Source organism: Perna viridis, chromosome 3, assembly GCF_037379345.1.
Source record: "Perna viridis isolate PV_CMFRI_1.1 ecotype Kerala chromosome 3, ASM3737934v1, whole genome shotgun sequence".
In the NCBI taxonomy this organism is placed as follows: domain Eukaryota; kingdom Metazoa; phylum Mollusca; class Bivalvia; order Mytilida; family Mytilidae; genus Perna; species Perna viridis.
Genome location: NC_142447.1, coordinates 30,668,032 through 30,687,130, shown reverse-complemented (window position 1 = coordinate 30,687,130; position 19,099 = coordinate 30,668,032). Strand labels below are relative to the sequence as shown.

The 19,099-nt window shown below is 31.9% G+C and overlaps 1 protein-coding gene across 4 annotated transcripts in view; it reads left to right on the top strand.

Annotated features, from left to right (window-relative positions):
• The window catches only part of LOC148621824 (vitamin D3 receptor-like), a 112,325-nt gene that overhangs the window by 7,587 nt on the left and 85,639 nt on the right, over positions 1 to 19,099 (top strand). For 3 of the 4 annotated variants that reach the window (XM_088576594.1, XM_088576595.1, XM_088576596.1), the window contains one exon: positions 7,637 to 7,712. The gene's annotated coding sequence lies outside the window, so the exon portion shown is untranslated. Of the gene's footprint in view, positions 1 to 7,636; positions 7,713 to 7,827; positions 8,347 to 19,099 lie in introns of those variants that run through there. The other variant, XM_088576597.1, reaches the window with a different exon arrangement.

Below are 19,099 nucleotides of genomic sequence, written 5' to 3'. Positions count from 1 at the left end.
TGAAGAAACATGCATTTAATGTAATTCATTGAGTACTCGGGTAGTTTGTTTTCCAGAACCCAGTCACTTGTATAAGTGGATTTATTTCATTGGGTAAGTACACTGAGGCCAGATTCCAAGAACTGAGTCTGTTGTCTCAGTGATATACTTCAATGGATACTCTATGTGGATGTGTTTCATTTGCTATTCTGAAAGTCTGTTTCCCAGAACCCAGTCTCATGTGTAATGGAATATTTGAATTTGGTTGGGTACTCTTGAAGTTTGTTTTCTAGAACCGAGCTACTTGTTTTTTTTGGGGGTAGTACTTCTTTAGTAAACCTACTTTTATTTTTGCAAATGTACTAATTAGGACATTATTTGACACATACTATTTGTACTGATAAAGTGATATGATCTGTGATCTCCTGGTCATTTTCTTATTAGATCCTATTGTTTCATATCTTAAGAATTATAAATAGTATATGTTCAAATACATGTATATATTTATTCTTTACATCTTTGTTTAGTATAGTATTGGAGTATATTCTAACTCTTGCTGTTGCTTTGGGTAAAATTGTATGACATAAATGGCCAGCATGTGGTTAAGCAATGATAAAATTGAGTTTCTGTGATTCGTTTCGATTCTCAAGAGAATACCGGTAGGTATGGTGTATATGTTAAAGAGACAACAACCCCACTGGGATGAAAATGTCAGCCTAAGGCCAACTATTGGTCTTCACTGACCATTGGGCGGCCTAGTTTCTTCAACTTTTATGCAGCCTCTGTGTTTTATGAAATGGCAACCATTATGGAGGAAAATTGTGTTGTGATGTCATTAAAATTTGGTAAAACTTATCTATGACGTCAAAAATAAGACTCATGTTTATCAAAATTTTACCACAGCTGTTGTCTAAATTTCTTTGAAGCATGTCATAAGAATTGTATTTCTTTTACTTTTATGTGAGTAGCCTGATGTAGTTTATTTTGAAATAAGAGGTAAAAACATCAAAAACAACATTTTTCCAGTTTCTTTACAATAATGATAATAAGAATATAGTTCTTTATTATTGTACTTCAAGATTCCATACCATGAAATGAAGATGGGGATTGATGTAAAAGGTTCAAAATAAGTATATGAACGGTTTGCACATTATCTTAGACTTATGCAATGTATATGGTCAGTGTTCTAGGATGCCTATTTCCCGTTACCCGGTGCAGTGAAATTTGGGTCAAGGAAAGTTGGGTACTTAGTTACACTTTCCCAATTGTGGTCTCAAAGCCTGTTAAGGATGTTATATTAGAACATATGATAACAATCCAAATTTTGAGCTGTATCAAACAATTGTTTTGTTTGTAACAAATCTAAGGTTTAGTACTCATTCTTATATCATGCACCATGCAATCCATTTTATTAAATTTGTCTGAGTATATTTGTTGCTGAATTTTACAAAAGCATAAATTTTTGTACTTATTTTTATGTTGTATTTATTTTTCATGAAATTTATGATCAGTTTCTATTCACAAAAATAAGTACCAGTTCTCCAGAATATGTGTATATCATATGCATATGATTGCCTTAAACAAAACACGAATTTAGGTTCTTGAGTCAAAGTTTGAAAACTCCAAATCGCGAAAATGAGTACAATTACGGTCATTCATAGAACAAGTGAAATCTTGAGTTCTTTGAAAATTTTAAGTACTTGGATAATTGTGGATATCAGCTTGTACTTCTAATCAATGTTTTGAACAGAGCAGTTGCACTTTATAACAAATAAAAAATTTGACATTGTTTTGGAAATAAATTTGATTTTGTAAGGAATGATGGACATTTATTTGAGTGAACTTGTCACTGGAAGAGATTTATTGTTAAGATAAATTTGTTGTACTATTGTTATGTTAAACATTTACTCATTAGCTATGGTATTTCCTGGTCATGATTTGTTAAAATACTTAATTGGATCATTTGTACTACTTATAAGGTGTCTGATTAAAGTAACACCTTCTTCATGATGGAAGCTGGTTAGTTGATATTTCTATCTGTCTGTCAGTTGGTAATACAGTGTACAGGTATACCTACTTATATAAATGAAACCTTTCTATTTGAGTTTGCACTGGCAGATCCTGAGTTTTAGGTAAGGGGCCCCCAAAAAAAAATTCTTGACAGGATCACCAGTGAGGATCATGAAGTGAGTGTTTTTCATGATTTAACACACACAATTTTTCAACAATTTTTTTTCTAAGGGGGACCCCCCCTAGATCAGCCACTGGTTTGTTGAAATATGAAGTGACCAATTCCTAAGATTGTCATGGGAATAAAAAACTCAGAATTTTCAGAGAATTAATTTTTATTATGTTTGAAATCGACCAGGATGTACCCTTATAGTTTTTAATGCCACAGTGTTCCCCTTTGACTCTTCAGTTTTATTGAACAGATTTTATGCATGTTTTGCAACGACCACAAAAAAAGGCTGGGATGTATATATATGGGTTGTTCCAAGAAACATAGGGAATTTGGGGCCAAAAAGGGTCTAGAAACAAGGATTTTCCCATTGTCATAATGTCTGGATATAATAAATGAATCTTTTGCTTACAAAGTGATATGTATGCCTAATGTGTTCCTCCTGTTAGGATACTACACATTTTTCACTCAATTTTTTTTTAGTTAAAAATGCTATTACTCAGCTTATCTGAATCTCTGCAAAGTGGCTCAGATATACCAAGTTTTGTTTTAATCTTTGGAGCCTTTTCAGAAACACCCACAAGCAAAAAAGGATTAGGAAAGGAGGAAAAATTCTAAGTAACCAAGTAACAAAACAAAATGTACTTTGTTTTAGGTATCATAACAGTGTTCATTTATTCCATTATTGTCTGAATTTTATATGGACTAGTACTTGATTTTACACTGACATTAAAATTTAAGGGATTTTTGGCTTTTTTGAAAATAATTTGATGCATCTATTTCTATCATTTCCAGTATCATAAAATTATTTAATAGGAATGGAGCATGAGTGATGTTCTATATATGTTGTGGGTCTGAAATGTGAATGGCTCAAAATCGTACCCCTACTCAATGAGTGGGTGCTATATTGGAATCACCTTGTTTGTCATTCCGTCTTTTCATCATCCATTGTTTACTATATTAGGTTTCTGGTATGGTAAATGCTCTATCTGTATGGAAAGATGATTTCTAAGGTGAGAGCAAAAGCCACCCTACTACAAATAATTACATACAAAAAGTTTATAGGTTGTATATCTTGTTGTCTTTTTGTCCTAGTTTTAAGACTTTTAAGGTACCCATGTATTAGTGCAAAATGTAACATGTCATTCAATGTCAATATTGATTTGGTTTATGTCTTTTTTGTATTTGTCCACTTTACAGTGATCATTTTTTGTGTCAGTGCTGGATTCTTGCTCAACTATTTATCAAGTATTTTTAGAAAGTACTTTAGCTCATTTGGCACAATTTGTACAATGTTCTTAAATCTACAGGTATCAGCTTTGTGCATGTTTTAAAAAAATACAAAAAGTTTGATAGAATTATTTTCTAATGTATTTTTGTAGTTTATTGTGGCCTCAATCTTCCTACATTTGATTCAGTTTCAATGGTTGACTTGATTGCACTTAAAACATGGATCTGTAAAACTAATTTCTATTCATTAGTACCAGTGACTCAGTGTGTATTCTAGTGGTTTGCACATAATTTTGTAATATTTTCCTAAATTCCAGTGTTTTAGGGAGTGACTGCCAAACTGATCCTTACTTACGGTTTTTGAGAAAATTTTGTATATAAATACTGGTAAAAAAATACATGTACCAACTGAGTATGTTTTGCTGTAAATATAATCGAAAATTTTGCAAGAAGCATTATACACCACACAAACAAAATTTGGGGTGGGATTGTATACAGGAGTCACCTTGTCTGTCTGTTCACCTTTCTTGTAAGTGCAACTCCTCCTGAACTGCTCAAGGGATTTTGATGAAATTTTATGTGAAGGTAGAGTATCATATGTTAAAGTGCATGAAGGTATAAATTTACTATGGGAGGACTCCAGAAGGAGACAATCCAAATCAAGGGTTTTCATATTGAAACCTTGTAAGCCCAACTCCTCTTAAACCGTTCAAGCAATTTTGATGTATTGTAATAGGAAGGTTGGGTATCCTATGAAGATGTGCATGAAGGAGTATAATTACTGTCGGAGGTCTCCAAAGAGAGATAATCTGAATTAAAGGTCTTACATGTTTAAATATTGAAGCACAACTCCATGAAATGGATTTTGAGGAATTTTTTTAGGAATGTTGGGTATCATGTATAGAAATGCAAGAAGGAATTTAATTACTGTTGGAGGACTCCAAAGAGAAATATTCCAAATTGAGGGTTTTACATATTAAAAACTTGTAAATGCAACTCTTCCTAAACTGCTCAAAGGATGTTGAGGAAATTTTATTTGAAAGTTGGGTATCATATTTAAATTTGTCAAAAGAATCATAATCACTGACAGAAGACTTCAAAAGGAGATAATCCAAATTAAGGGTTTAACATGTTAAAACTTTGTAAGCACAGTGCCTCCTAGACTTTTCCAAAATGTTTAAGAAATTTTATAGCAAGGTTAGGCATCATATTTAGATGTGCATGAAAGAATATAATTACAGTTTGATGACTCCAAAGGGAGATAATCCAAGAAGTGTTTTACATTTAAGTCCATTTGGAACGGGGATGTTATCTTTGTGAGCTTGATCACAGTATTTCTAGTTTTTAGCTAGGTTGTATTTGTTTAAGCATATAATGTTTTCAAAACAAGGACATTATTCTTGCTTATTTTTGGTAAGGTAGAGATTTTTTAGTTATTTCCCTCAAAATATTAGGTATAAGATAACAGTCCTAGTCATTAATTGTTTATCACAATCAAGAATCCTAAGTTGAACTGTACTTACCACATTTTAAGAATATTGAAGGGCTTGAATAGAATTATAGATCCACTCATATGGAGCAATAGATTAATTAATATGTCTATTGATTGGTAAGATTGATTTATAGTCTTAATTTTGATTGCATTTTGCTAAGTCTCTGCATGGTGGAAATGTTTTCTTATTTTTGCTATGCATCTTTGACATCATAAGTTCCTCATTGTCTCCTATTGGTATTTCTAGATTTTTCTGTTCCCAATTTCCAGTTTGACAGGACTTTGTAATAATGGAAAGTTGAACTTTAAATTTTTTTAAAGTGTTTTCAGCTTCTCCACCTGGTACAGTAATATTCAGTTTGTAGTTTTTCCATGGTATTAAGTAGTAGTCTTTATAAAGATCAGACAGTAGGTGATTCATGCATGTCAAAAACCTACTCTGTTGTTCAGAATCAGTTACCGATCACATAATCAGTCTTTTGTTTTTCATTTGGCTCTTGCACTTTTAAGATATGGCTTTTTTGCAAGAGTTATTGTTCTTGATTTTGTTTGATTTGGTTGATTTTAGTGGAAGATTAATATAGGATTTTCTCAAAAGTGCAGATCTGAAAACAGAAATACTTATGGTTGTGTAAAAATACAGCATATATAGACTGAAAAAGCATTGTTTGTTTGGTGCGTGTTTTCTTCACTATGAATCATTTTACCATTGGCAGTGTCAGAATTTTATGTGGACTAGTACTGATAGTTGTATAATAACACTCAGTTCTGATGGATGCAAACTTTTGATTAAATGAAATTTTCTAAGTATGGATTGCCTACAGTATGTTCAATCACACCACTGTGTGTACATTTGACCTAGATGCCAATACAAAATACCAAGTAACTGTTGAATGATTTCCAAAATAACTTCAAAGAAATATAGTTTGTTACAAAGATTAGTTTATATCCCCATGATAAAGATAAGCAAAATTGTACAAAAATGTTATAAGCTCCCGTAACTGTCTATGATTATTTAGAGAGTCAGTGGGTTTTGTTGTAGGGTGAAGCTTTAACTGAATCAATCCAACAAATCTACTGTCTAAATAATCATAGAGAGTCACCTGGGAGCTTATAACTTATAATAATTATAAATCTAGTAAATAAATGTATGTGCCCTTTTTGGGAACTTACAAAAGAAAGCAAGAGGCTACTGTTCCATGCCAATTCTCCCTTTTAATTACATTCTTGGTTTGTTATATGAGGGAAAACAAGTTACAGGTACAAGACTATCATAGACATGGAATCCTGCAAGGCTTAGATTTTTTTTTGCTAAAACCAGACCTAACATTTATCAAATACAAGTATACAGGTAACAGTTTATTTACCACTATCATTACATTTTCTTAGGGTTTGGGAATATAATGTATTTCAGTGTGTAAGTATTCATTTAGTGGCAAATGTACTTTCAATTTGTGTTGATTGAAAATGATTTACAGATACTGGTTTTTATGCTTTATATAAAGCATTAGTGTTGTAGGCTACATGAACTGTAAGCCATTTGTTCAGTATTAATGTCTTGCCTTGTAACACTGTCTACTTTCTATTTATCATGCTCTTGGATTTTTACAGAACTATATCATGAATTTGGGACTTGCAACACTTTTCTTGATGATCTTCCCTATTAAGAAATTATGATTTCTTAATATTTTACATTTAATGCCTTATTTGTTGCCATTTTGCTTGACACAAAAGTATAGGTGATTTTTGGTTGTTACTGATTTGACTAACAGCAAATTAATTTAAAAATCTTTTGCCTTGCAGGTCTTTGTTGATACCCATTCTTTGCTTTGTATCAAATCCACAACAAATGCCTATTTGGCAGCAGAGAATTGTGTTTTGCATCAAAGCAAAGATGGCTGAACTTAAGTTGTTATTATAAACTTTTAAATTAAACCTAATTAAACAAATGAGTATTTTGTTTTTTTTTTTGTAATGAATGAGTGCATAACAAATGACAAGAAAGACAACTCTGACTCAAGAATAGGATTATTTATTACTGTTTAAATCAGTATTACAAGACTGAACTAATGTCAATTATAGTAAAGAAAGGAAGTGTTCTTTCTTAATATAAACAAAGATAATCCAGTTATGTTGGCTTTAGTGGTACATAGATTAAAATTTTAATCATTTTGATATTTGACAAAGAATAAACAGGATACTGTTAGTTGTTTTACTGTATTTCAAATGATTTCTTTTTGTACCTTGGTTTTTCCTCGTGTGTGTCTTGGTGACATATGCTCATTAGTACACAAAGTGCATGGTAATCCATCTGACCTGACATGAATTATGCAGTGTCAGCTTGTACTACAAATATCCACTGTTCATTTTCTATTAATTATAAAGTGATTATTTTCCATGTAAAACAAATCTGTTGCACGGTCTAAGCCTTTTCTATATTATGTTTCTTTAAGCAGTATTACACTCTCACAAAGTCATGTTTCATTTGGTTGACAAAATCTAAAAGGCAAGAAATGTTAACGAAAATGAATTTATGTTAATGTGTTATTAAAGCCTCTGTGAGTGCTAAACCACCTGCTACAAGAAACCAAAATCAATACAAGAGAAAATTATATCAAGTTATTTCCCCTTGCCTTTCACTGTAATGATGTTTACTTGTATTATATAATTAGGTAACATTTATTATTATTTTTTTTTTCTCTAATTTTACAGTGTGTGGTTGACTAAAGTTCATTTCATCATTTGACTTTTAACAGGTACCTTGCTGTAAGTCACTGAAGCATGGATTTATGACAAGAATAGTTTATTATTGAGGAGACAGCCGTTACTTCGGTAAGTATTTATATCATCTGCAAAAATGTACTTTAACGACTTTAACTTAGGAGTGTTTTTTTTGTATATGTTTGATTGTGTGGTATTTAAGGTTGGCTGAAGTGCAAAAAATCCAATATATGTTCAATACAGTGCTTCAGATGGTTTAATTTATGTGTGGATATATTTGTGTGTGTGTCAATGACTTGATATTGACAAGTAGTTGTCAGTTAGTACACATGTTCAGTCTGAAGACAAATATGCACTTTAATTGGGTGAATACAATCCCGGATATTGGACACTTATACTGCATTAGTACAGTAGGTCAGGAATGATTGAGTAAATATTAGTCTACCCATGCTCAGATGTACTTTACTGAACTTACCATTCCTATGATAGGAATGTGGATTTATTCTAGGTGATCATTGAACGCCTCTTTGTTGTCATCAAAACTTGTAAGTGCATCAGTGTAGTATTTGTGAATGGAATTATGATTTAAATAGACATACTTGAATGCAATATCCAATCTGTGTGGTTTACTTAGCCATAGACTGATAGCATAGTTCAACTGAGATTTGACCCTTTAGATTGACCTAACTAGGATAAAGGAAAGTGGATTAAGTGTTAAATGTGATCAAGTGCAATTATGTTAAAGGTAATTTAATGCCTCTGGTTAAGTGGATACCAAAAAAAAAAATAGGTAGTGGTATCTGTAAGAAAGCAAAAGAGAAGACTATTTAAGTCCTCATCTATGGTTTTATATATGTACTTGCTTATAATTGTTTCAAGAGGGGTCAGCAAAATGGGTTATAAAAAAGCTGGATTTAGAGGTGCCTTATTGTACCAAACATCAAACACTTTCATATACCTTTCCTCTTATTGTAATTGTGCAAATCTGTGTGTGGTATTTTTCCAAGGAGTGAATTATAGCTAAGTGGTTCTTTGAACAAATGTATATCACTAACAGATACTGACAAAATTATGAATAAGTTTTACTTTCCAAATTGGAAAGTACAAGGAATCTATATTCAAACCAAGGTATTTGAATTTAGAATTATTTTGGAATTTAGAAAGTGAAAAAAAAACAATAATTTGTAAAATTAACCTTTACTGAGGGGGTTAGTCATGTTGACATGGCTAAGGGTTAACAAGAGGTAAGGAAAACTTACCGTATTAGGAATAAGTTTAATAAATGATTTTTCTTAAATCCAAAATAATTCCAAATTCAAATAATACCTTGTTTTCAAATATAAAATGTGCATAATTTTATTAAAAAATCATTATCAACATGCAGAGAAAACTTCTTTTAAGAATTTGACTTGGAAAGTTGGGTTTGCATAGTTATGACATGTTATCTGTATTAATTGTTAGCACAGTAGGATACTGCTTAAATTCCTACTTAATGGAGAACTTATCAATTTTACCCAATCTCATTGTCATCATCCATAATGAAAAGAGGAGGATGGAAAATGGTTAGTGAAAACGTTGATCAAACATGTAGTAATCCTCATTGTATGTGTGTGTCTTTGTGATTCAGCTCCACCTGAATCTAATAGAAAGATATTAACTATAATATTATGAAATACTGTTACCTTTTAAGATCTTCTTTTATGTAATTTTAAGAAGTTAAGATTGTGTCCAGTTCAAATGATTGAAAACTTGGTTAGTATGTGAATTGTCTCCATTTGCTACTTTATTTCGTCATTTCCAACATTTCCAATGAACATACCATGGTATACACCCTTGAGACTTTCATTCTGTGTCACAAACTCCCACATTTTTCAGCTATGTGTACCCTGTAAACCCCCATCCAATTAAACTACTAACCATGCAAATTTAATGTTTCAGTCATCCAATTTTATTGTCATCTTCACACTTTAAAGAAGATTGGAAATCAATATTTCCTTTGAAATAACATGTATGAAATACATTAGATAATTAAATCATGAGCACTTACTGCACATCATAGCTTTTTATATCCTCTAAATGGCTCAATGTTTTGTAATAAGAACCAAAGTTTTGATAGTATCTGGTCTTCCTTGATGATGCTAAACCTTTTAACTCTGGCTTCAAAGAAAAACATGTATTCAGTATTTTGCTATTCTTTCAAATACAAACATTTCTGTCATGTCTTTAGGAAAAACCAAAGCCACTGGCCAATATTTACCAAGTTTTCATGCTATTAAGTGATTTAAAAGTTCCATGAATTTATCACATATGAATCAACTACATGTATGATTACTTTTCTATAAAGGCCTAGTTCTTTTTTCACAAAAATTTCTTAATATTTCTGTACAGTTTCTAAGTAAACATTGATTAAGGAGTGCTTTCTATTAATTTTATATTTGACTGAGAAAAAAAAAAAGAAATCGGTTGAAAAAAATCAGGATATTGACTTGCATTTACCTGTAGCTGTTCCTGTTGACTAATCAACATGTACATGTATGTTTGACCTGCATGTTCACTGATTATTGATTTAGATATTATTTGTTTAGCAGTTATGATTGACAACCATTATAGGGAATGGTCAAGCTAATTACAGCTTCTGGTTTTACAAGGCTGTCTTATTGTACACTGAATATTTGTTTCCTATTTTAAAATGAAAACTTTATGTCTTATGGTACCACAATTTTATGATTTTGTAAGGCTGATGTAACTTTGTGTCAAATTCCTGTTGAAAATATGAATACTGATACCATATGTGTTTACCTTCGCACAATAGTGGGGAACTCCCACAAAATTAATGAAAAATTTGGAATCTTCCTCATAAAAATGATGATTTGTGGGAGGGTTTCTCTTAAAATTACCCAATTTTCTGTGAAAAATAATAAACATCAGATATTTGCATGAGACTGTGTAAGTGAGGGTGAATCTCCAACATGAGCTGTTCTAAAGGTTAACAGATTTGTGATACATTAGTAAAATAATAATAACAGTAAGTAGCTACCTCCAGTTTAGGAAAAAATGCTATACATGGACTAAAGTACATCCACTACATACAGTATGATTTGATACTAGTCATTAACAATTAACATTTGGTCATTGTGCTACTTATTGGTATGCTTAAGTGAAATTATACCCAACTCTAATATTGTTATTTTTTTCTCAGTCTGTTTTTTCTTCAAATATATATATTTTTTTACATTTTGTGATCCTGCATGAGCTTTGAATTTTCTTTCTTATACAGATTAGAAAACATTGCAATACAAGTTATGTGAAATCTTAGTGACAAATTTAATAAGCAAGTTTTGTATATATGTCTCTTATTTCTCCACTTGAGACAAAGAATTAAACCTACAAATTGAGTTCACTTTTAAGTTTGGAAAGCTTGTGATGATGTTTTAAGCCATGTCTTATGATTTATTTCGTTCTAACACTAGGTATAAACTTTTATCCACCATCGTTTCTTATTTACAAAACAACAACTTATTTTGTATCAACACAGTCAAATAAAGACAAATGAATTTTTAATTTCACAAATTGACCACATAGGAATCCAATAAAAGTAAAATTTAAGAATAAATGTAGAAGTAAAGAATCTACTTTACTATAGATTTATTATGTATTTATCCATATTATATCAGGAAATAAAATGTTACCATAAGGTTACCGTATAAGGTCATCATAAGCAGAATTAAACATGGTAGCAGTTTGGTCAGCAGCCAATGTTAGGTGACATAAACACTGCATACTGTTAAATACCTTATGGAGTCTCTGTGGCATTAAAGGTGAGCATTATAAGGAAAGAAAAGCTCTTCAGTTTGTATTGTTGGTGCTAGCAGTGACAGTGTCTTAACCATTGTTCACTTTAAAGTCTGCAAGTAACATTTTCTTTTTACAATCTTCTATGTCAGTCTGTTTGTCTGTTCCTCTGCTTCTCATAACTATTACAGAAAATATTTCTGTTTATCTTAATTTTTTTCAAAGACAATCCTGATAAAGTGATCTTTTACATGATCAACATTTAAATTTTTATAAATAAGCATCTATTGAATCTGTTGTAAAGGTCTTCAGATAATTTATAGCACCCTAAAAATATGGATCCATGAAGATATTAAACTGCTTGCTTTAATTTATCATCAGATCCCTGCAAAGGAAGCTGATCCAATTTAAAGGTTTTATATGTTCATTTCTCATAATGATATACTTGATAGATTACTGTGAAACTTTTTTTAAAGATTTGGCATCATATTTATTTGTGCATTAAGAAGATGAATTATCAATGGATCCTGGCAAGGGGAGATAGGAGGTGTTTTACATGCTCACAACTCTTCCTAAACTGTTCGACAGGTTATGATCAAACTTTATCAGAATGTTAGGCCTCATTCGTTTATTTGCATAATGAAAAAAGATAACCGTTGGTAAATCCCAACTAGAAGAGATAATCCAGTATAAGGATATTACATGTTCATGTCTTTTGGTATTCTAAGTGAGTGTGCATGAAGGAAGAGAATTATTGCAAAATGCTGGCAAGAGGAAATAATACAACTGAAGGTTGGTAAATGTTTCAAGTCCTTGTGAAGTGTATGATTTTGCTCATAGTATTTTGAGTTAAATTTAAGTCTTCAGTATCTGTGTAAGTTTATAAATCATGATCAAAGTTTGTTTCATCCCCCCCACCCCCCCTTCCAAGGGCGTGTCCAGGATATTTGAAAGGGGGGGCGTAGAATAAAATATTTCGCCGAGCGAAGCGAGGTGAAAAAATTTTTGGACCTTTTTTGGCTTAAAAACATAAAATAATAGAGAATTGCACTAATGTAACGGTTCCTGACTTGGAGCATGTATATTTTATAGTTAAAGTGTGAGGGTGTGACATTTTTTATGCCGAGTTAGTGTCACACAAAACAACCAAAATTCATGTATTATACTGATTTACTTACCGTTTTGGTTGTTTAAAAAAGGTGTCCAAGACACCTTGATACGATTTTAAGGTCTTTTGACGTTTTGTTTTTGACATCGACATCTTTGCGAATTCTTTATCACATCAACAACAATGGATACTAATTGCAGAGTCGAACACGCCGGACTCCGAGAAACGAAATTTTACGGTTGATGATGACCCATCAAATTGGGGAATCAGTATAAAAAGAAATCAGAGTATGTGTTTAATTAATGAATATGATAAATTGCCATCATTCAATACAATACTAGCAGATTATAACGATAGTTTTTTTTTTTTTTTTTTTTTTTAAAGGGGGGGCGTACGCCCATTACGCCCTTACCTGGACCCGCCCCTGCCTTCAGGATATCTACAAATCTTCCTCATTAAATAATTATAGAAGTGCATTATTACTTCCCTTTCATTGACAATTTTAGATATCTTCATAATTCTAACATTGAATATCTTCATGAATACAAAGTAAACCTTTCATGGTGATACCAGTGAGGCAAAACAAAAAAATAATATGTTTCCTACTACCAGCAAGAAAATAATACGATAGATAGGTAGGGAAATTATTTTATTTTTCAAAAATGTTTTACATTGAGTAAATGGGAAACAATCTAGACTTTAACTGTGTTTGAACAAGAATGGCCATAAAATGTTTAGGGTAGGCACAACAAAACTAGAGTAGGTAGGGTAACAGGAAACAGACATATTATTTTTTATACCTATATTCAAGTTCTGTAGATCGTTTTGACCAGGTTGTGGAGATATTTTATGACTGGCTCCTTTCAACACCTACTGTAAATTTTAAATTTGGCTTCAATGAACTTAAACTAATAGCCAAAAGCTGTGTATGGCTATTGTTCATTGGGAATATGGAAATCGGTTGACAAAGATTTGTTTACTCAACATGAAGTGTACCTCTCTTTGTCTATTACAAATGGTATTCACTCCAGTCCTGAGATTTCAAATCATTATTAAAGACATATTACTGGAACAAAAATATGCAACTTCACAACACATTTACAAACAAATATGCACATAGATTGTAGTAATGTGAATTATGTATATATCATGTAGTTAGTACAGTGACTCTCTATCAAGTAGGTGACTTCTACATGCATCTGTAATCTGTGATAGGTTTTTTATGTACAAATATCTGTTTTAAAGTGCATTAACTCTCGTTAGTAAAATGGAATTTTAATAGTGTTGCTTTCAACATTGTGTACAAGTATTTCAAGTAAAGCTTTTCTACAATGATGTGAATGTTTTCATTTAATTACCCAACAAAGAGTCATTATGTCTGTTTGTCTTTAATTCCCTGATTATAACTCCTTTAGAACTCTCAGAATCTTTTAAATTCTCACAAAGTATCTTTATGTATCACCTTGAAAAATTATTTGGCAAAAAACAACTTTTGTATGTTGCAAGTGTGTTTGTGTAACAGTATGTATTGTGAGTAATCTCCTTGTTCTGATCATGGTAGACACTTAGAAATTTTATTCTTTTTATAGTTTTTCTTAAGTACCAGTCCACATAAAATTCAGACATTGCCAATGGTAAAGTAATTCATGGTTTGCCAATGGTAAAGTGTTTCCCATTCATGGTGTAGATAAACCCACAAAACAAAGAATACTTTTTTAAGTCTACATACATGTATGCTATACGATACTTTTTAAGTTTACATACATGTATGACATACTTTCACATTACAACAACCTTTTTTGCATTCAGATTTGCACTTTTAAGAAAATCATATATTCATCTCCAACAAAAATCAACCAAATGAAGCAAAATCAAGAACTATAACTCTTCCCAAGTGCAAATTTCATTTACAATCTATATAATTTTTATCTCAACAGCTCAACAACCTAATCAAAAACTAAGACTGGTTATGTGATCAGCAACTGTTTCTGAACAAGAAATAAGACTGAATTAGGTGGGTTTTTAACATGCATAAATGCATAAATCACCTGTCTGATTTTTAGAAAGACTGCTACTTTAAAAGTTAATAAGAGCACCCCCAAGAAGTGTGACTATTTCATAAGTTTCGGAGGTAGTCTCCATTGGAGCAGAATCTTTGGAATAACTGAACCACAGACTGACTGATTAAATTAAGAGCAAGAAGGCTCTGACTGTTAAAATAATGCGAATAAATACTAATAAACAAAAAAAGGAAAGATGAAATCCTATATCACTCCCCTGTCTTATAAGGTTTATAGAACCATGCTATTCATATGTTTTCCCGACTCAGTTGTCATATTGCTTAATTTTGGAATTCAACTATTTAAGGATGTAGGCGTCTTTAGGTTATTATTTGAATAAATCGTCTGCTCGTGGATTTGCTGTGAAATATCAATAAAGTTACAAGTGAAAAAGGGTTTAATCAACTTATGATCAAATATTGAACTCAGTCATTGGGGAAAATGTTCTAAAAAAAAAATTGGCAAATGTATAAAATTTGAAGCTAAGAGAAAAATATTTTGCATATTCATGTATTTTATAAAATAACACATTAGAAATGCTACTAAGTGTTTTATTTAATCCATTACTTACATAAATGTCAACCTTGACCACTGTATTGACTTGGTTAGTACTATTTTATGATTTATTGTCGATGATGGGGTTTTTATGGTCTTGACTATCCTTACGGATCTTTCATGACTGCCCCTTATGGGGATTCTGTTAGTAGATGCCATTTAGTAGTAGAAGGTAGTAGAGTGCAGCCTTTGGGATACCTGACTGAAGAACTCAGTCAGAGTATGTCCTACTAGCAGCTGGGTTGCTGTGTGGATGCTCTGGCCTACTCCCAGTGGGTCCGAGAGCATATTCCCACTCTAACTATTTGGGAGTACATCAACATGTAGAATCGATTTATTAACATTTTGTTTACTGTTTAAATCAGCTTTGTTTATTGGTTTGATCATTCTGTCAACCAATCATTTCTAGTTTTGTTAATTAGTGTGGTCATTTTGTCAACCAATTGACTCATTTTCTGAACCTTACTGTAAACTAGTCCAACTCTTGCTTTATTTATTGTTTAGGTTTCTTGCTTTTGAGTATATGTTCAGCCAATCTGTAAACTTCCAACTCTTGCTTTATTTATTGTTTAGGTTTCTTGCTTTTGAGTATATGTTCAGCCAATCTGTAAACTTCCAACTCTTGCTTTATTTATTGTTTAGGTTTCTTGCTTTTGAGTATATGTTCAGCCAATCTGTAAACTAATCCAGCTCTTGGTTTTGATTATTGGTCAGGACATTCTATTAGCTACCAATGCTGCTCTTGCTTTGTTTATTGTCTGGGTCTATTTGTAAACCAACCATCTTTTGTTTTGTTTATCAGTTTGGTCATTCTGTAAGCCAACCAACTCTTGTATTGTTTTATTGGCTTTGTCAATCTGAAACCAACAAAATCTTGTATTGTTTTATTAGATGGGTCATTCTGTAAACCTACCAGCTCTTGTGTTGTTTTATTGGCTGGGTCGTTCTGTCAACCAACCAGCTCTTGCATTGTTTTATTGGCTTGGTCGTTCTGTCAACCAACCAGCTCTTGCATTGTTTTATTGGCTTGGTCATTCTGTCAACCAACCAGCTCTTGCATTGTTTTGTTGGCTTGGTTGTTCTGTCAACCAACCAACTCTTGCATTATTTTATTGGCTTGGTCATTCTGCCAACCAACTAACTCTTGTATTGTTTTATTGGTTTGGTAGTTCTGTCAATCAACCAGCTCTTGTATTGTTTCATTGGCTTGGTCATTCTGTCAACCAACCAACTCTTGCATAGTTTATTCATTTTGTAAACAATGTTTATTTGCAGGGTCATTATGTTAACTACCATCTTTTAGTTTGATTATTGGCTGGGTCTGTTTTCTGCTTTATTTATTAGTTTAGTTCTTTTATTCCATCCAAAATATACTTAACACTGGCTTTAGTGAAAATGTATACCAGCCATTTGCTTCCTCGGTTTTATGTTTGTATTGTACTAAAAATCATTTAATAATATATCTTATCATTACTGTGTATAATGGACCAACTGACAGACAAAAATATTAATTGTTGTTTTTGGTCTAGAAACTGTTCAGTCATTGTAAAGTATTCATCCAATTTAAATATTTTATCATTTTTTTCCAAGTTCTTGTCAACACCTTTTGATGCAGCTTTTTGATATTTAACACTGCAATATACTATTAATTTATCATTTATTGGTAATATTTTGCAGTTATGTAAGAAAATATTCCCACCAGGGAAAAAAAAAGTATGAGATATTTGAATTTATTCAGACCATGAAAATATTGACTTTGAAATCTCAAGGGAAATAATTTTTTAATGTGGCTCTAATCATCATAAATATTGAAACACAACCGGTCTGACCAATCTTCCTCTTTCTCAGTCAGTAATGTTCAGACTCTGTCTGACCCGTCTTCCTCTTTCTCAGTCAGTAATGTTCAGACTCTGTCTGACCCGTCTTCCTCTTTCTCAGTCAGTAATGTTCAGACTCTGTCTGACCCGTCTTCCTCTTTCTCAGTAATGTTCGGACTCCGTATGACCCATCTTCCTCTTTCTCAGTAATGTTTGGACTCCGTCTGACCCATCTTCCTCTTTCTCAGTCAGTAATGTTCGGACTCCGTATGACCCATCTTCCTCTTTCTCAGTCAGTAAGTTCAGTTTTGTTGTTATTTGTGGAAGCTTGAAAGGACCTTAAGTCTTTGTGGACAATCTGTATTGTTGAAGATTAGGTAGGGAGGTTTTTAGTCAGATACTATTAGTTCTTATCTGTCACTCATCAGTCCTGGTAAACAAAGTAAACCAAAAGAAAAATGTGTTGGTAATCGATTGAAAATCATTACCAACTTCAAACTTCAAAGCTTATAATTTTGTAAAATTAGGTAAATAACCTATATTCAGGCAAGGAAGTCTATGATTCAGGAATCTTAACTTCATATTTTGACTACATGTGCTGTTAAGCTTCTGTTTTGACACAATAGCATTCAAATTAGGATTTTTTTTAAGAGATTCTTTATGTTTTAAAAATGACTCAAAAGCTTTAGTACTTTGCCTTACAGCTTATACAAAAATGCACATTCAGATGTATGTCATACACATATACATTGTTAAAATTGGAAGTGAGTTAACTGTTTGATAAAACTGCTATCAGATAACATAATTATAAATACAGGAATGGATGACAATAGTACTACTGTGTGTAGCTGCCTACACAGGTCAGATGTACCCTTAAATTATAAGTTCATACATGTGGTCAATCTATTGGGAGATAGGTTTAGATATATATAATATGTACTTTTTGGCTGATGTTTTTCATTTAAGTCCCATTTGATGTCTGTGCTTGTAATTGCCTTACTATATCTACAATACCTTGGTCCTCTGATGGATGGGTAAATCATACAGTTACAGTAATATCCAACAAGTCAGCAGTGATTGGACATTTCAATGCCCATCTGTGTTGCTCTACACCATAACCAGCATGATGACTTTCAGCTATGTTTATTTATTCTGCATTATTGCTCTTTATCCCAAATGTTTTAATTGGTTTCCACTTTAGTTTTCTCTCAGTTCTTTCCAATCTTTTCCATGCCATTTGCTTCCTATCCCTGCAACTTTTGCTTTTCTCAGCATTTTTGAAGTTTAAAACACATGTGCAAGAAATAACTCCAATCAACTGTGAATTTTTTTAGAAACATAATTTGTAGTGTCTTCCTTCCTAAATGTTTTGCTTACTTTCATCATCCTTTCAATATAGAAAATGTAACTGTCTCACTGATGTTATGTTTTTGATAGTTTAAGTAGGATTAAGCTATCACCAGGGTGATAGGGTGTCTTGATATTTTCATTTGTTAATATTTTTTTTTCTCCATTTTGTAACTATTGCCTATAGTTTGCCTATCAGTTGGGTAATTTTGTTATTACCCATTATTTACCAAAATATTTTGACTATCCCTAATTAACAAACTTTTTTAACTTGGTGTCCTTATGTGGCATAAAACATTTTTTCTCGTGATAAGTTGTTGTAATTCTACTTTCAAAGTAAAAGCCACAAGGGAAAAGTAAACTATCAGACACATTTAGCACTCAGTGAACAGTTAATACAGTTGAAGTAGAGGTGAACTATATATCTCCAGTATTTGTAAAGATATCCTTTTACAAAGTTGATATTCTAGGGTTCAACTGTACTTTTAGTTTTCTCATTGATAACAAGCAGATTAAAAAATTATTACATAATAAGGAATAAGGAGAGTGATAACATCTTGTCATTTTATATATGGATTGAGTTTAAGATGTTAAGGTAAAGTGATACATAATTAATGAAAATACATTTTTGCCTCACGAAGATTATTTTAAACTGGTTCTTTTAAAGTACATCTGACCTCTGACACTAGAGGAAGCTAGTCATTTCTATTGATTTATCATCTTATGACAGTATTTAAGGTGCAGTAAAATAGGTGAAAATTATCTCACAAAAATTATTGTACCACTGAAAGTTTATCATGACAAATTTCCTCAATTAAT